Source organism: Oryctolagus cuniculus, chromosome 16, assembly GCF_964237555.1.
Source record: "Oryctolagus cuniculus chromosome 16, mOryCun1.1, whole genome shotgun sequence".
In the NCBI taxonomy this organism is placed as follows: domain Eukaryota; kingdom Metazoa; phylum Chordata; class Mammalia; order Lagomorpha; family Leporidae; genus Oryctolagus; species Oryctolagus cuniculus.
This window is the reverse complement of record NC_091447.1, coordinates 13225830-13240571: the sequence shown is the minus strand read 5'-3', so window position 1 is coordinate 13240571 and position 14742 is coordinate 13225830. Positions and strand designations below refer to the sequence as shown.

Here is a 14742-nt window from a genome sequence, read left to right as displayed (position 1 = left end):
GGGTAAAGTATTATTTTTAATATGAGGGAGTCTTCAAGAATTCCTGGAAAATGCATATTATGAAAACACGGGCATACATTAAGAATTTTTGTACTAGAGTGATCTTTTAACTCCGTTTTCCCCGCCATGAGCATTTTCTAAAAATTTTCAGAGGCACAGAAAGAGACACTCAAACAGCTCCCAATGTGCCAGTTCATTCCTCAAGTGCCTGGAATGGCAGGAACTGGGCCAGACTGAAGCCGGGAGCCTAAATCTCAAGTGAGAGGTGTCCCAGACCCAAGTACTTGAGCCACCACCTGCTGCCTCCCAGGGTGTGCATTAGCAGGAATGCCGGAATCAGAAGCTAAGTCAGCACTTGAACTAGGCTCTCCGATACCAGCATCTTATGGGCTGTACTCCATCTATTTTTTTAAATTTTTATTTATTTATTTTTTATTTTTGACAGGCAGAATGGACAGTGAGAGAGAGAGACAGAGAGAAAGGTCTTCCTTTTTCCGTTGGTTCACCCTCCAATGGCCGCCACGGCCGGCGCACCGCGCTGATCTGATGGCAGGAGCCAGGTACTTCTCCTGGTCTCCCATGGGGTGCAGGGCCTAAGGACTTGGGCCATCCTCCACTGCACTCCCGGGCCACAGCAGAGAGCTGGCCTGGAAGAGGGGCAGCCGGGACAGAATCCGGCACCCCCGACCGGGACTAGAACCCGGTGTGCCGGCGCCGCAAGGCAGAGGATTAGCCTAGTGAGCCGCGGCGCCGGCCACGAGAAAGTCTTAAGAACAAGTTAAGGGACCGGCGCCGCGGCTCACTAGGTTAATCCTCCGCCTGAGGTGCTGGCATCCCATATGGGTGCCGGTTCTAGTCCTGGCTGCTCCTCTTCTAGTCCAGCTCTCTGCTGTGGCCCAGGAGAGCAGTGGAGGATGGCCCAAGTGCTTGGGCCCCTGTACCCGCATGGGAGACCAGGAGGAAGCACCTGGCTCCTGGCTTCGGATTGGCGTATCTCTGGCCATTGCAGCCATTTGGGGAGTGAACCAATGGAGGGAAGACCTCTCTCTCTCTCTCTCTCTCTCTCTCTCACTGTCTATAACTCTACCTGTCAAATAAATAAAAAATCTTTAAAAAAAAAAAAAGCAAGTTAAAGGGAAATACAGTTCAGATGCTTTATGTTCCTTAAAGCTTGTAACATAATTCACATATAAACTAAACCCAATTTATATAGAAGGCTTTCGATTGTATCCAATTCCTGATCTGTGTTCATTTTTATATTTGACAGTGCCTGGGACGTGAAGCCATGTTTGTTTGCTGGACCCTGTTGGAGTCCATGACTTGGCCATGTCACTGTTCTACCTGTACCAGGTCATCGGGGAAGGTGGCAGTGACAGTGACCGTGAACAGGAGAACTTTGAGATCACTGAGTGGGGTCTCCAGAATGAGCTTCCCCTATAAACCAGCAGTGCCACTGCCAGACCAAGGAAGAGGCCACCTATGGGGTGTGGGCAGATTGCGACTCAGATGGCAAGAGGCCAGGCTTTGCAGGCAAACACCCCCGAGACTACTCTGCCCCAGTCAAGCTCATCAGTGCCGTCCTCAAGAAAGGGGCGGCAGACGAGGCAGGCTTGGAAGATTCTGGTGACCAAGACAATCAGGCAGGCTTTCTGAAGGATTTGAGACTGGAAAAGTTTAAAATGGATGGCGATTTTAAGCCTGGCCAGAAAGGCGCTGCAGGAGGAGCCAAGTCTTTCAAGGACTTTGGCGGCTGGGAAAGACACACGAGAGGGACTGGGCAGAAGCTTCTGAAGATGATGATCTATGTGCCGGGAAGGGGCCTCGGGAAGAATGCACAAGGCATCGTTAAGCCCATCAAAGCCAAACAGAAAGGGAAAAGGAGCCGTGGGGGGCCTATGGCTCAGAGCAGACCGCTCAGTCCTTACAAAACTTCCCCGCGGTGCACTCAGAGGCAGCGGCTCAGGAGCTGCAGAAGGAGCCAAGCCGGTGGAGGAAAGACCCCAACTGAAGCAGGAGGAAGCCCAAATACTCTTACAAGACAGTGGAAGAGTTGAAGGTCAAGGTCAGGACTAGCGAGAAACTCACCGCTGCCCGGAAGCCCCTTTCTCAAGTCAAGGTCAAACAGGACGGGCCGGGAGCAGAAGGACTATTACAGCTACAGCCACATCAGCCACAAGCATAGCGTCCCGGATGCCAGGCCCCGGGCTTCCCGCTGCCCGAGCTCCAACACAACCTGCAGCTGCTCACAGAGCTCACGGAGCAAGAGCTCATCCAGAATGACCGGCGGCTGCAGTACGAGCAGGACGCGGTGGTGAACCTGTCCCACGAGCTGCAGACGATGTCCGAGGTGCTGGAGCATGAGGAGCGCGTCATCGCCAACCTAAGCAGGTGCTAGGACTGGTGGAGCACTGCATGCAGTGGATGCAGCCCGACTGCCGCAACCCCCTCACCCTGGACGAGTGCGTGCGTGTCTTCCAGACCCTGCAGGAAGAGTACCAAGAGGAGTATGGGATGTCCAACCACGCAGACCTCGCCGTGGCCATTGTCCACCTGCTTATGAAGGACTACTTCAAAGACTAGGACCCTCTCACAGACTACACATCCAGCACCGAGATCATCTCCAAGTGGAAACGCCTCCTGGAAAACGACTAGCCCCTGTCGCATGGGGAGCGGGACCTCCTGGCAGACGCCTTTCACAGGCTGATGCCTTTGGTGTGAAACATCATCAACCAGTGGCAGCCGCAGAACTGTGACCCAATGGTGGGCCTTCTGGACAGCTGGGTGCATGTCATTCCCATGTGGATCATGGATAACATCCTGGACCAGCTCATTTTCCCCAAGCTGCAGAAGGAGGTAGAAGACTGGAACCCACTGACAGACACCGTCCCCATTCACTCCTGGGTCCATCTGTGGTTGCTGCTCATGTAGGTCCGGCTGGAGCCGCTCTATCTCCCATCCGCAGCAAGTTGTCCGGTGCCCTGCAGAAGTGGCACCCCAGCGATGCCTCTGCCAAGCTCACCCTCCAGCCCTGGAGGGCCGTGTTCACTCCTGGCTCCTGGGAAGCATTCACGGTCAAGCACATGGTGCCCAAGCTGGGACTGTGTCTTGGCGAGCTGGTTATTAACCCCTACCAGCAGTACATGGATGCCTTCTACTGGGTGATGGATTGGGAGGGGGTGATCTCCATCTCCAGCCTGGTGGGCCTTCTGGAAAAGCATTTCTTCCCCAAGTGGTTGCAGGTGCTGTGCTCCTGGCTCAGTAGCAACCCAGATTACGAGGCAGTCACCAAGTGGTACCTGGGTTGGAAATCTATGTTCTCAGACCCAGTGCTGGCACATCCATCCATCAAAGCCAAATTTAATGAAGCTCTTGGCATCATGAATAGAGCCGTGTCCTCCCACGTCAGTGCTTACATGCAACCAGGCATGCAGGAGAACATTGCCTACCTTATCCACACGGAGTGGAGGAAGGAGTCCCAGCAAAGGCCGTGCAGGAGCGCCAGGAGGCCGAGAGCATGGCCCAGAGGGGCCTCGGCGTGGCTGCCAGCCCAGTGCCCGTGACCTTTAAAGATCTCATCCAGACCAAGGCCGAGGAGCACAACATCGGGAAATGGCAAGGAGGGAAACAGCTCTACACCTTCAGCCACCTTGTGATCTACACCGACCACGGGGTGGTCTTCATGCAGGGCTGGAAGACCTGGGTGCCCACCTCACTGCAGAGCCTGGTCGACATGGCCAGATAGACGGTGGCCAGGCAGGAGCAGGCTGGAGACTGGAATGTGTAGGAACCCACAGTGGTCTGAATCGTCTTGAAGGGCGTCTTCTGTCTTCAGCAGAAGCTCCGTTTCATGCCAGGCCCCCAAAGGGGCAGAAGCCCAGGCGACGCTGTTTCACCAAGTTCTCAATGGCTGCAGTCCGTGTGGAGGTGTTCCCCGTCCTTATCTCTGAGATGTGCCTGCTAAGAAAGGGGCTCTCTGCTGGGCCCCCTTGGCGACTGCCCCTGTGGTCTCTGGTGCAGCATCTGCCTCAGCTCACCCCCTGTGCCTCACAGCGAGCTCAGCTCCGTGGCTGACGGCTCTTCCACCCCGTTCCTGACGATTCCAAGGTTCTCAGGATCCTGCCGACCTGGTTCCTCCTGAAATGACCAGGTACCTGTAGAGAGCTACTGTAACTTTTGGACAGGGAACCAGTGGACGAAAGCATTGTTGACAGTGTCCATGTACATGAGACCAGCGCCATGGCATAGCAGGGAAAGCTGCTAGTACACACCTAAAAGAAGAATCCAAATAGAAAATACAAACATAAAAACTTAATAGTCACAGTAATGCTCCACTCTTTGGGGTTAAATTTCCATTGCACTTACCACCTCTTTTCATCTTTTTTTTAAAGTAAGGAGTAGGATAATTTGGAGGGGAATAATTGCTAAAACATAATTATTCCAACACTGTTATTTTTATGACTTTACAATCAACCTTGCAAATGATGGGGCTATATTCAATAATTATGCTTCCTGGATAAAAGCCACATTTATGAAAAAAGGTTTGGAAGAGGTGGCTGATGCTTAACACTGCTCTGGGAGAGCTTATCTGTCATCGGACGGATGTTCCCAGGTACCACATGGTGTGGCCATCAGGATGATAGAATTTGAATGGGCATGCTATTAAAAAGAAACAAAACACCACCAAGAAGTAATAGTTGTAAACATAAATACATGGGTAGCACTTTATTGCATTAGCTGAAAAAAAATCTTACCTGACATTTTTGTTCAAAGATTGCGTGACTATCACACCTGGTGGTTATTGCAAATGTCTCACGTGGAGGTCCTTGTGCCAAGGACTGTCAGCATACATGGATTCATTTACTCATCCAAAGGCTCCTAAGGGATGGCCTTTAACATCATTAAACAGAGAGAAACCAACATCCAGAGGGATGAAGCAACTTGTTCAAATGCACAAACAGAGTAACAAAGGAGTTGGGATGTGCACCCAGGCAGTCTACCTTCACGCTCCTGTTCTACCCAGATGCTGTTAAGATGCTGCTGTAGAATCTCACTGTCACTTGGCATGGGCGATTTCAGAGCTACCCATTGATCACCGTTAGCATTTTAATATTTACTTTAAAAAGAATCATTCTACTGGTAATGAATGGGCTCACTCAAGGAGAAACATTACTCTTAAAATAACTTCTAGTATTAATTGCTCTGGAATGGCATTCCCTCCCCATGAAGACACCATGGATAGGCCCGGGTACACAGTCTCTTCACGTGTATTAAAGAAACATGCTAGGCGAGTAAAAGACGAGTCAACTGTAGCTTCATACTGAAGAGAACACAGCATCTTCTGGCTCGCCCAGGGACTAGCCTGGACTTTGCTGGTGGTGCTGACATAATTATTCAAAGAACACTCTTTTATTCTCAGTACTGTCCCAGTTTGGAGAGTGCACTATAGAGTTATCTTAATTTTTTTTTGGTGGGGGGGATTATATAGCTTACTAGCAGCCTCCAATGGAAACCAGCTCTACCCACCTCCTAGGATTGGGCAAGGCTACCACTTGAGTGAGCTCTAATTCTTCCCGAGGTGTTAAGCTGGAGCAGCCAGAAGAGTAGGTGCAATATGCCATCCTTGCCTTGACCTTGTCCTTGTCCTTTCCTCCTGCTTTCTCTTTTCATGCAGTCACTGTGATACAGGGCTTTCAGGTGGGTTGACTTGGCTTGATGCCAGCCCCCGCTGACCTTCTGATCAAACACTAATCTAGGTGGAGATGTCATGACACTCCAGAATCAGTCGGCTTTCAGGAAGGAGATTATCCTAGAAAACCAGAGCGGGCCTCGGTCAGTGAAGGCCTGAAGAACAGAGCTGAGTTGTCCTGAGGATGAAACTGCACCTGCTGACGCCAGCTTCCACCTGTGCCCAAGAGCTCCAGCCCAACTTCCGGACCCCCTGCCCTACAGAGTTCAGACTTGCCCAGCCAACCCCTTGCAATTGACCTCTCGTGTACAGGATATAGCAACAGTAAAATTAAGTGAATATCTGAACCAGAAAAAATGAGAACAAGACTTATGAAAGGACTTTTAAAAGCTCCTGGAAATGTGTAGTATGAACAAACTGCATGGATTTCAAAATGTTTTGCATCAAAATAAACTTTTAATTTCATGACTGTGTCTTTTAATTTCCTTTCCCACAAATCTTAAAAGTACCCTCGGCCGGCACCGCAGCTCACTAGGCTAATCCTCTGCCTGTGGCGCCGGCACCGAGGGTTCTAGTCCCGGTTGGGGCGCAGGATTCTGTCCCGGTTGCTCCTCTTCCAGTCCAGCTCTCTGCTGTGGCCCAGGAAGGCAGTGGAGGATGGCCCAAGTGCTTGGGCCCTGCACCCACATGGGAGACCAGGAGAAGTACCTGGCTCCTGGCTTCGGATCGGCGCAGCGTGCCAGCCGCAGTGGCCATTTGGGGGGATGAACCAATAGAAGGAAGACCTTTCTCCCTGTCTCCTGTCTAAAAAAAAAAAAAAAAAAAAAAAAAAAAAAGTACCCTCATCTGTCTACTAGATGTTCTCTCTTTCTGCTTGAGCCCTGACTGGCCAGTAATGCCTGTAGAGTCTTTAAGACAATTTTAAAATTTATTTTCATTTTATTTGAAAGGCAAAGAGACAAAAAGAGCTGGTTCACTCCCCAAATGCCTGTAATAGCCAGGGCTGGGCCAGGCCAAAGCCATGAGTCAGAAATTCCCTCTGGGTCTCCCACATGGGTGGCAGGAACTCAAGTACTTGAGCTGTCACCTGGTACTTTCCAGGGTTGGCACAAGTAGGAGGCTGGAATGGAAGCAGAGCTGGGACTCGAACCCAGGAACTCTGATATGGGATGTAGGCATCCCAATCAGCATCTTTCCTGCTGGATCAGATTCCCACCCCTAGTCTCAGTTCTCCAGGGTCCCTCCCCAGCCCCAAACTTTCAAAGTCTCCCCCACTTTCTGGAGGGCAAGGAAGGCCCTGCTCACTTTAGCCTTTCTCTCAGGACTCACATCCCCAAGGGGCAGGAGTTCAGCTGCTCTCTTCACAGTCCCTAACATGGACAGTTTATGTCTGCGCTTTCTGTGTCTGCATGTATCAGCCAGCGTTTTGGTCTGGGGAACAAACACTGGCTATTTAAAAAAAGAATGGAGGGCTAGTTGTGTGACAAAGCAGGTTAAGCCAGCCATTTTGAAGTCAGCATCCCATATCAGAATGCTGGTTTGGGTCCCAGCTGTTCCATTTCTGATGCAGCTCCCTACTAACGCATCTGGGAAAGCAGCAGCAGATGGCCCGAGTACTTGGGTCCCCGCCACCTTCATGGAGACCTGGATGGAGCACCAGGCTCCCTGCTTTGGCCCAGCCAGAAGCCATTGCAGCCATTTAGAGAGTGAACCAGTATATGGATGGTCTCGATCTCTCTCTCTGCCCTATCATTCTGCCTTTCAAATAAGTAATATCTTAAAAAGGATGGGACACAGAAAGTTACTTACATAATCACCAGAAAGGCTGGAGACAGGAGCACTCAGGTGGACCTCAGTAATCACATTGCAAATGGCTCCATCATGGAAGGTGACTGCTCTGCCACAACCAGGAAGGTGCAGAACCCATAGGGACTTTGATCCTGGGGTCAGGAACCTGCCTTTCAGACCCCGTGAAACCAGTGGCAAGTCCCTGAGAAACTGCTGCAGGGGAAACCAACACCTCCGTGACAAGGCTTAGCTGGGCAGAACCCTGCGGAGGCAGCAGGCAGTCGGCTGCAGAGTCTACTTCCAGGTCTGCAACGCAGTTGCTTAATGGGCTTTTAGAACTCTAGCTGCAAGGGATCCTGGGAAGCAAGGCCCTGAGCTCCTGGCTGCTTGTAGCACAAGGGCTGGCATGAAGAGGTGATCAGGATCAGCGCCCCCACCCCCCCCCGTTTTCCATCACAGCTGTTTTGATTCAGCCAGGGAAGTTTTCCTGCGATACCCAGATAAGGATTGTTTACTTTAATAAGAAGTCTTGGGGTGCTTAGTACTTGGTGTAATTTCGAGCACACACAGGTGTTTCACACATATGAGGGGGCTTCAGAAAGTTCATGGAATTACAGGGGCACTCGTTTTCCAAGGGTTCTCTGAAGTCCACTCGTATTTGTTGAATGACTATGAAACATAATTAACTTATTCACTCACAGGGGAGACCTTTGGTGCAGTAGTTAAGAATGTTACCTGGGATACCTGTTCTCTCTTTCAAATAGATAAAAAGTTTTTACAAATTCAATGTACTCATTTTATCCTGATATAATTTTATATATTATAATCCGTCATAAGTAAATTTTCCCAACTAATTATCGAAAAGTGCCTCAAGGTCAAGGTGTTTGGCCGTCAGTTGTTGCAGGAAACCTGACCTAACAAGCATGTGTCTTCCTAAGACTACAGAAAATCCTATTCTCCTGAGTGACATCAGAGGCAACATGCTCATTAAATCAAAGATATCCTGGACACTAATTTTTCCATTATTTAGGAACATAAATCTGAGACTGCCACCCTAACTCTTACCTTGCTGCTTCCAATGACCTCAGAACTACGTAGATCCCAGTGCTTGGGATCACTCCAAGGTTTATCAAACTTGCCTCATTGACTCAACTCAAATTGAGCCCAAAGAAAAGAGTCTAAGTTGAGTTTTCAAGCTTAACCTAGTAGAGAGGCTGCATAAAGATTACAGAAGACTTGATCTTACTTGCTAATTAGAGATGTATTCAAATTGTAGTCTTGTTGCTTTTCCGTGTCTAACTCTGTTGGGGTGTGTGTGTGTGTGTACTGTTTAATTTAAAGAGGAGTGAGGGGGAAGGGGAGAGCGGGAGGGAGGAAGGGATAAAAGAGGGGAGGGGGACAGAGGGCTAGGGAGGGTGAGAGGATAGAGAGGGAGAGAGAGAGAACCCATTCTCTGATTTATTTCCCAAGTGCCTGCCATGATCATGACTTAGCCACAGCTGAGCCAGGAACTCAATCCAGGTCTCCCTGGTGGCTGGCAGAAATCCAGCTACTGGAGCCATCACCACTGCCTCCCAGGGTCTGCATTAGAGGAAAGCCGGAACCAGGAGTGGAGCCAGATACTGACCCTAAGTATTCTGACATGAGACACAGGCGTCCTAACCGCCAGGTTCAACTCCTGCCCCCCTGCTCTGTCCTTTAACAAGAGCCCAGCACACCAGTCCACCTGCCTGACCCTTAAACAGGATGGGGCCGCCACTGTAATGAAGCCTTAACTAATGGCACCATGGCCCTGGGGAGCTCTGTGCGGTTCCTGGCTCCTGGGGGCATTGCGGTGGCTCCAGTCACACAGATCTGTTATTTAAAGAATGTCCTCAGCCTGTTCACTTTTCATCCGTTCTCCACTATATGTCCCGCAAGCAGGAGGCATCTGTTTTTTGTTTTGTTTTGTTTTCAGTTGGGGCTCAAGAGCACTCACGGGGACTTCCTGAAAGCACAGTCACTAAGAAGGAGAGGCAAGAACCAGCCAGAGGTCACTGACGCTTTCTTCGCTGGTGCTAGAGAAGCACCTTGTAGCTCACGGGCCACCAGGAACGCACACAGGTGACCTGGGTCTCCCTTTGCAGCGCCATTAGAAACAAGCAGCTCTCTCCTGCGCACGCCCTGAGCTGAAGCCTGATTTCCAGGTGGCTGAGCATCCAGCAAGCCCTTGACCTCTGCAGTAACGCCCACATTCTCCTTTGTTGTGCCAAGCACACCTGACCCACTGCAGCCAAGCCAGCTCCACCTGTGTGAGAGCAAGCCCTGAGTTGGGTGAAGTCAACATGAGAGCACGCCCATCCTGCTCCATCACAAGAAAAGCCATGTACGGCCCCCATGGACTGCATATTATGGGCTGGTCACACAGAAGACCCCATGTGCTTGCGTTTTTCTGTAACGCGTCCAGTTTCTGAGTAAATGTGACGCTAAGCACGGGTCTCTGGAGAAGCGAAGCCACAGGTTAATAGGATTACCCGCACACCTGCCACCTATTGCTTTGGCTCTTTAGGGAATCCACTGAAACTGACTCAGAAAGAACCCCATGTTAATAAGTTGCTAAATTCACACATTAGGAACAGCTTGCAGTAAAAATATCTTGGCAAACTTCACTCAATGCCAAGAGATCTGTGATCCCTAAATTTCTTTGTTTCCAGGGCACCATAGCTGATCTAAATGTAAAACTGTCCTTGGTTTGGCAATCAAATCTCAATTATTTATAGCCTTCAGTAGCCAATATTCACAAAATGAGCCTTGTCATGGGGTGTAGCCTGAGAATGAACCCTCTGAGCCAGTTAGAGGTTAGCGAGTACAAGGTGTGTTGGGGTGGGGGCTGGCAGGTGCTCATTTTCCAGTGGGGGCTTCAAACAAGAGAAGTGAATTTTTATGAGCTTCAGGAATCACCTGTGATGTCTGGATGGGTCTGAGAGGTGTCGACGTAGGAGTGATATTAGAAGGTGAGACACCCCCAAAGTCCTTTCAACTACATCCTCCACGGAGGGGCATTTAGCAGGAGCCAGAGACCCATGGGACCCTGGCTTCCTCATGCTTGATGTGAAAAGGCTCCTCTTTAATTTTTTGGGAAAGGAACACGTTCTTCCACTAACCTGGGAAGGAACGAATTCAACATGTATCTCTTGGCACCTGTTCTTTATTATTGTTACCATTCCTAAGAATCATTTCTTTCTTTACTTGAAAAGCAGAGCGACAGAGAAAGAGGGAGAGACAGAGACAGGGAGAGACTTCCATCTGCTGGTTCTTTCCACAAATGGTCACAACAGCTGGAGCTGGGCCAGGCTGAAGCCAGAAGCCAGGAGCTCCATCCTGATCTCTTATGTGGGTGGCAGCAGACCAAACACTTAGGGGGTCTTCTTCGACAGCCTTCCCAGGAACATTAGCAGAAAGCTGGTTGGAAGCAGAGCAGCCAGCACTCAATTGGCAGTGTGATGTGGGATGCCTGTGTCGTAAGCAGTGGCCTAATCCAACAGGACATAACGCAGGACTAATACCCGCTCAATTCCACAGCAGTGAACAAAACAGCCCAAATCTCTACCTTCATGGAGCTTAGCTTCTATTGTGGTAATACTAAGAGCTATGTTTTCAGCTCTTATGGGTGAGGTATGATTTTATTTTCAATTTTCCCAGAATCCTATACGGTAAGTACTGTTACCGTTGCTTTAAAAAAAAAAATGGAGAGGGAGTTTAATTGATTTTTATTTAAAAGGTAAAAAGATATTGATCAATATCCCATCTGCTGGTTCACTGCCCCCAAATACCAGACCACAGCAGCCAAAGTTAGGCCAGGTCAAAGCCAGAAGCCTGGACCTTCATCTGGTACCCAAGTACTCGAGGCATCACCTGCTGCCTCCCAGAGCGCATATTAGCAGGAAGCTGGATTGGACTGGAACCCAGTGACTGTGATATGGGATGTGGGTGTCCCAGGCAGCATCTTAACCACCGCGCGACCACACCCACACCCCTACCATTGCATTTTCACAGGTGCAAACACAGAGTCTCAGTTAGTAAAACAACTTGCCCAGGACACCGGGCTCCAGAACCAGCAGCTGCAAACACTCTCTCATCTTCCAGATAAAAGGATGGGCTCACTAGCCAGAGGAATGATGATGGCAAGGTCGAGTTACCTGTTGTGACTTTGGAGGCTCTGGTGTCAACGTCACAGGGCCTAAATGCAGCCCTTTTATAGCACAGTGAAATGGGCTGCTCGGGCATGCTCTGGCTGAGCCTGTGCACCAAGCTCCTTTGTGCTAGCCTCATCTAGGGCCAAACTGCACTGGTCCTGCTTATGTAAGTAGGTTCCTGTGAAACTCTTAACCAGGGAATTTGATCTGTCCACCCCATGCCTGGGAAGTCAAGCTTTTGTTCCCAAAGCTGTCTTTTCCAAGACTCCCTCCTCCAGAAAACCTGTTGATCAGGAAGTGGTACGGCAGCACACATGGTTTTTATGTCCTGCAGTTTGCAGTGGAAAAAGTCCACTGTTTTTTCCCAGAGCTAAATGATGCAGAAGCTGCAGTGACAAGACGATGAAAAAAAAGAGACCCACATGTGCCCAAACACACTGATCCATTTCATGTCCCACAGTCACAACGCATACAACAGAAATGACCACACACAGCCAGCTGTACAAGTTTGCAGGGAGAACAAAGGCAGCTATAAATATTCCAAGGAGCCAATAAAAAAAGAAGATGAAGAAGAAGAAGAAAAAGAAAGAAAGAAAAAGCCACCAGGAGTGGTTAGCTCTCCAGTGTAATGGGCTCCATAAAAGCTTTTATTGTTAAGGGAGTTACTTTACTAAGAGCTACATGAGGAAAGCCGAATGAATGTGAAAAATTGCATGCAATAACCCGAGCCCAAAGATGATTATCAACCTCTGAGTCCTGTATTTTGGAGCCAGTCAGTGCTGCTATTAGAAGATTGCCATTGTGGTTCAAGAAAAGCTTGTTTTGTACTTTTCTCCCCTTCTGGGTAAACAGAAAGTCAATATAGGCCTCTCCTCTGTGCTAGTCCATTTATTTCAACAATTATTTTAAAGATGTAATCCAATGCTACAGTCTTTCTGAAACTATAACTCCTGTGAACTTTTCCATCAGAGTTCTGCACATGCAGCTTGCTGCATGGAGAATCGAGTTATTGCCAGCAAGGACTGCTTCCCTGCCTGTCTGCCCTCATCCCTACCCCCATTCTTTGGCCATCTGCTTGTTTTGTCCTTGGCTATTGCCAGGAGAGTGGGTGACATTTAAAGGAGCCGACCCATCTGCACATCACGCATTCAAAGGCTAGCCAACTAAAATTGTAAAAAAATGGAAAACTGGATTTTTTTTTAAACATTACTCTCTTTGGCTAATAGTGTGATTTTCCTGTTTCTATTAGAAGGACCTTGCTATGTGCTTTTCTGGGCGGATGGAGGCAGTACAACCTTCCAAAATGTCAGTGTGGGGCTGTGTACTGAGGAGTGGAAATCTGTTTAAGACGTGTTGAGCAGGTGTGAATGATTGATACTTACGAAATTCTCTTTGACGGATGCCATTAACGTATTCTGGGATAACAATTGCTTTATTATCACTTTGAGTTTATTCTGACTGGGAGTTATTAAAGTACCAGTTACATATGTAGGCCATGTAACAATACAGTGTCAACTCTTCAAAAGATCAAACAAAATCAGGATTCATCTCATTTGATCAGATAGCAGGAGGATGGCTTAAACACCTTTAAAAACCTCTCCTAAATACTTCAAAAATGTTTAGATAGAACATAGGCTCAGCCAAATCAATTTTAATAAGGAGGATCATTGGGGCGGGTGTTGTGGCATAGTGGGTAAAGCCACCGCCTGCAGTGCTGGCATCCCATATGGGTGCCGGTTTGAGTCCCAGCTGCTCCACTTCCAATCCAGCTCTCTGCTATGGCCTGGGAAAGCAGTGGAAGATGGCCCAAGGCCTTGGGCCCCTGCACCAGTGTGGTAGAAGCCCCTGGCTCCTGGCTTCGAATCAGCAGAGCTCCTGCCATTTGGGGAGTGAACCAGCAGATGGAAGACCTCTCTCTCTCTACCTCTCTTTCTCCCTCCCTTTCTCCTTCCCTCTCCTTCTTTCTCTGTGTAACTCTTTCAAATAAAAATAAATAAATCTTAAAAAAAAAAAGATGGAATAGCTCTTTATTGAGAGAGGAAAGTTCCCCTCTTTATTGAGCAGGGAGCATGACGAGTAGGTTTGCTGGGAGGAGTTCAGTCCTGCACACCCAGGTGGCTATCAGCTCGGTCTTTCGGGTTCAGTGGCAGAGGTCAGCAGGGTGTGCTGGTAAGTTTCAACAGCCATCTCTGTCAGGAAGGGGGAGAAAGAGGCCCCCTAGCTGGTGGCTGCCAATGTGTATGGTGTAAATACTCCACCGTGGTGCAGTTTCATTCCCAATGCGGGGCCACCTGTGTACAGTGCACCCTTGTGGGCCCAGGTGAGCGGCCCAGGCCAATCCCTGGGAGCAGACATGAACCTGGACATCACCAGCAGGTAAACTGTTCTTAACGGCCTGAGACTGGACAATGGTGCCTAGGGAGTGAGCGGAGATATGGAGAACGCGTTCTGAAGCAGAGCTCTGGACACTCCAGCATCAAGAGTTGGGAAGCTGGTGGTTTATGGCCACAAAACCAGGACGGCTGGCTTCTTGGTGAGTGGAAATCCAAACCTCCACCCCACGTCATCACGCACAGCATCTGCTCTGCTATCTGATCGAATGACTTGAATCCTGATTTTGTTTGATCTTTTGAAGAGCTGTTGACTGATTTGCAGCAAATAAGGAGACCCCAGAGAAGGCTTTCCAAAGTCGTGGCTGTCTGAGCAAGGGGGAATGGATGTTTTATTTTAGGGGGAAATGAATTTGCAAGAGAGGACGTGCCGGCCATCGCACGTACGTGTGGGCAGAGCTCCGGCAGGTGCAATCCAGAAACGCGCCTTACATGCATGCCACGTTATGGTGAGGAGGCTTCAGCCCCTCCTGGGTGGACAGCGCAGCTCTCAAGGGAAGTGAAGGGCGATCACTGGACAGTTTTTACCCATCTGTGTACACCTGGCCCTTACAATGGGGTCTGGACTCGTTCAGGGTGGCTGGTGACTGCCTCTGTCCCCAGAATCCAACTCAACATCTAGAAGACAACTCCGGAGAACCCCGGCTGCTTGGAAAGCTGCAGGGTCTTGAAGGAGAAACGAGTCACTAAAAGACCTATGAGC

General features: G+C 49.4%; 1 pseudogene; it reads left to right on the top strand.

Annotated features, from left to right (window-relative positions):
- The first annotated feature begins 1326 nt into the window (after window positions 1-1326).
- On the top strand, window positions 1327-3742 carry LOC100347825 (tuftelin-interacting protein 11-like; annotated as a pseudogene).
- Window positions 3743-14742: the final 11000 nt, after the last annotated feature.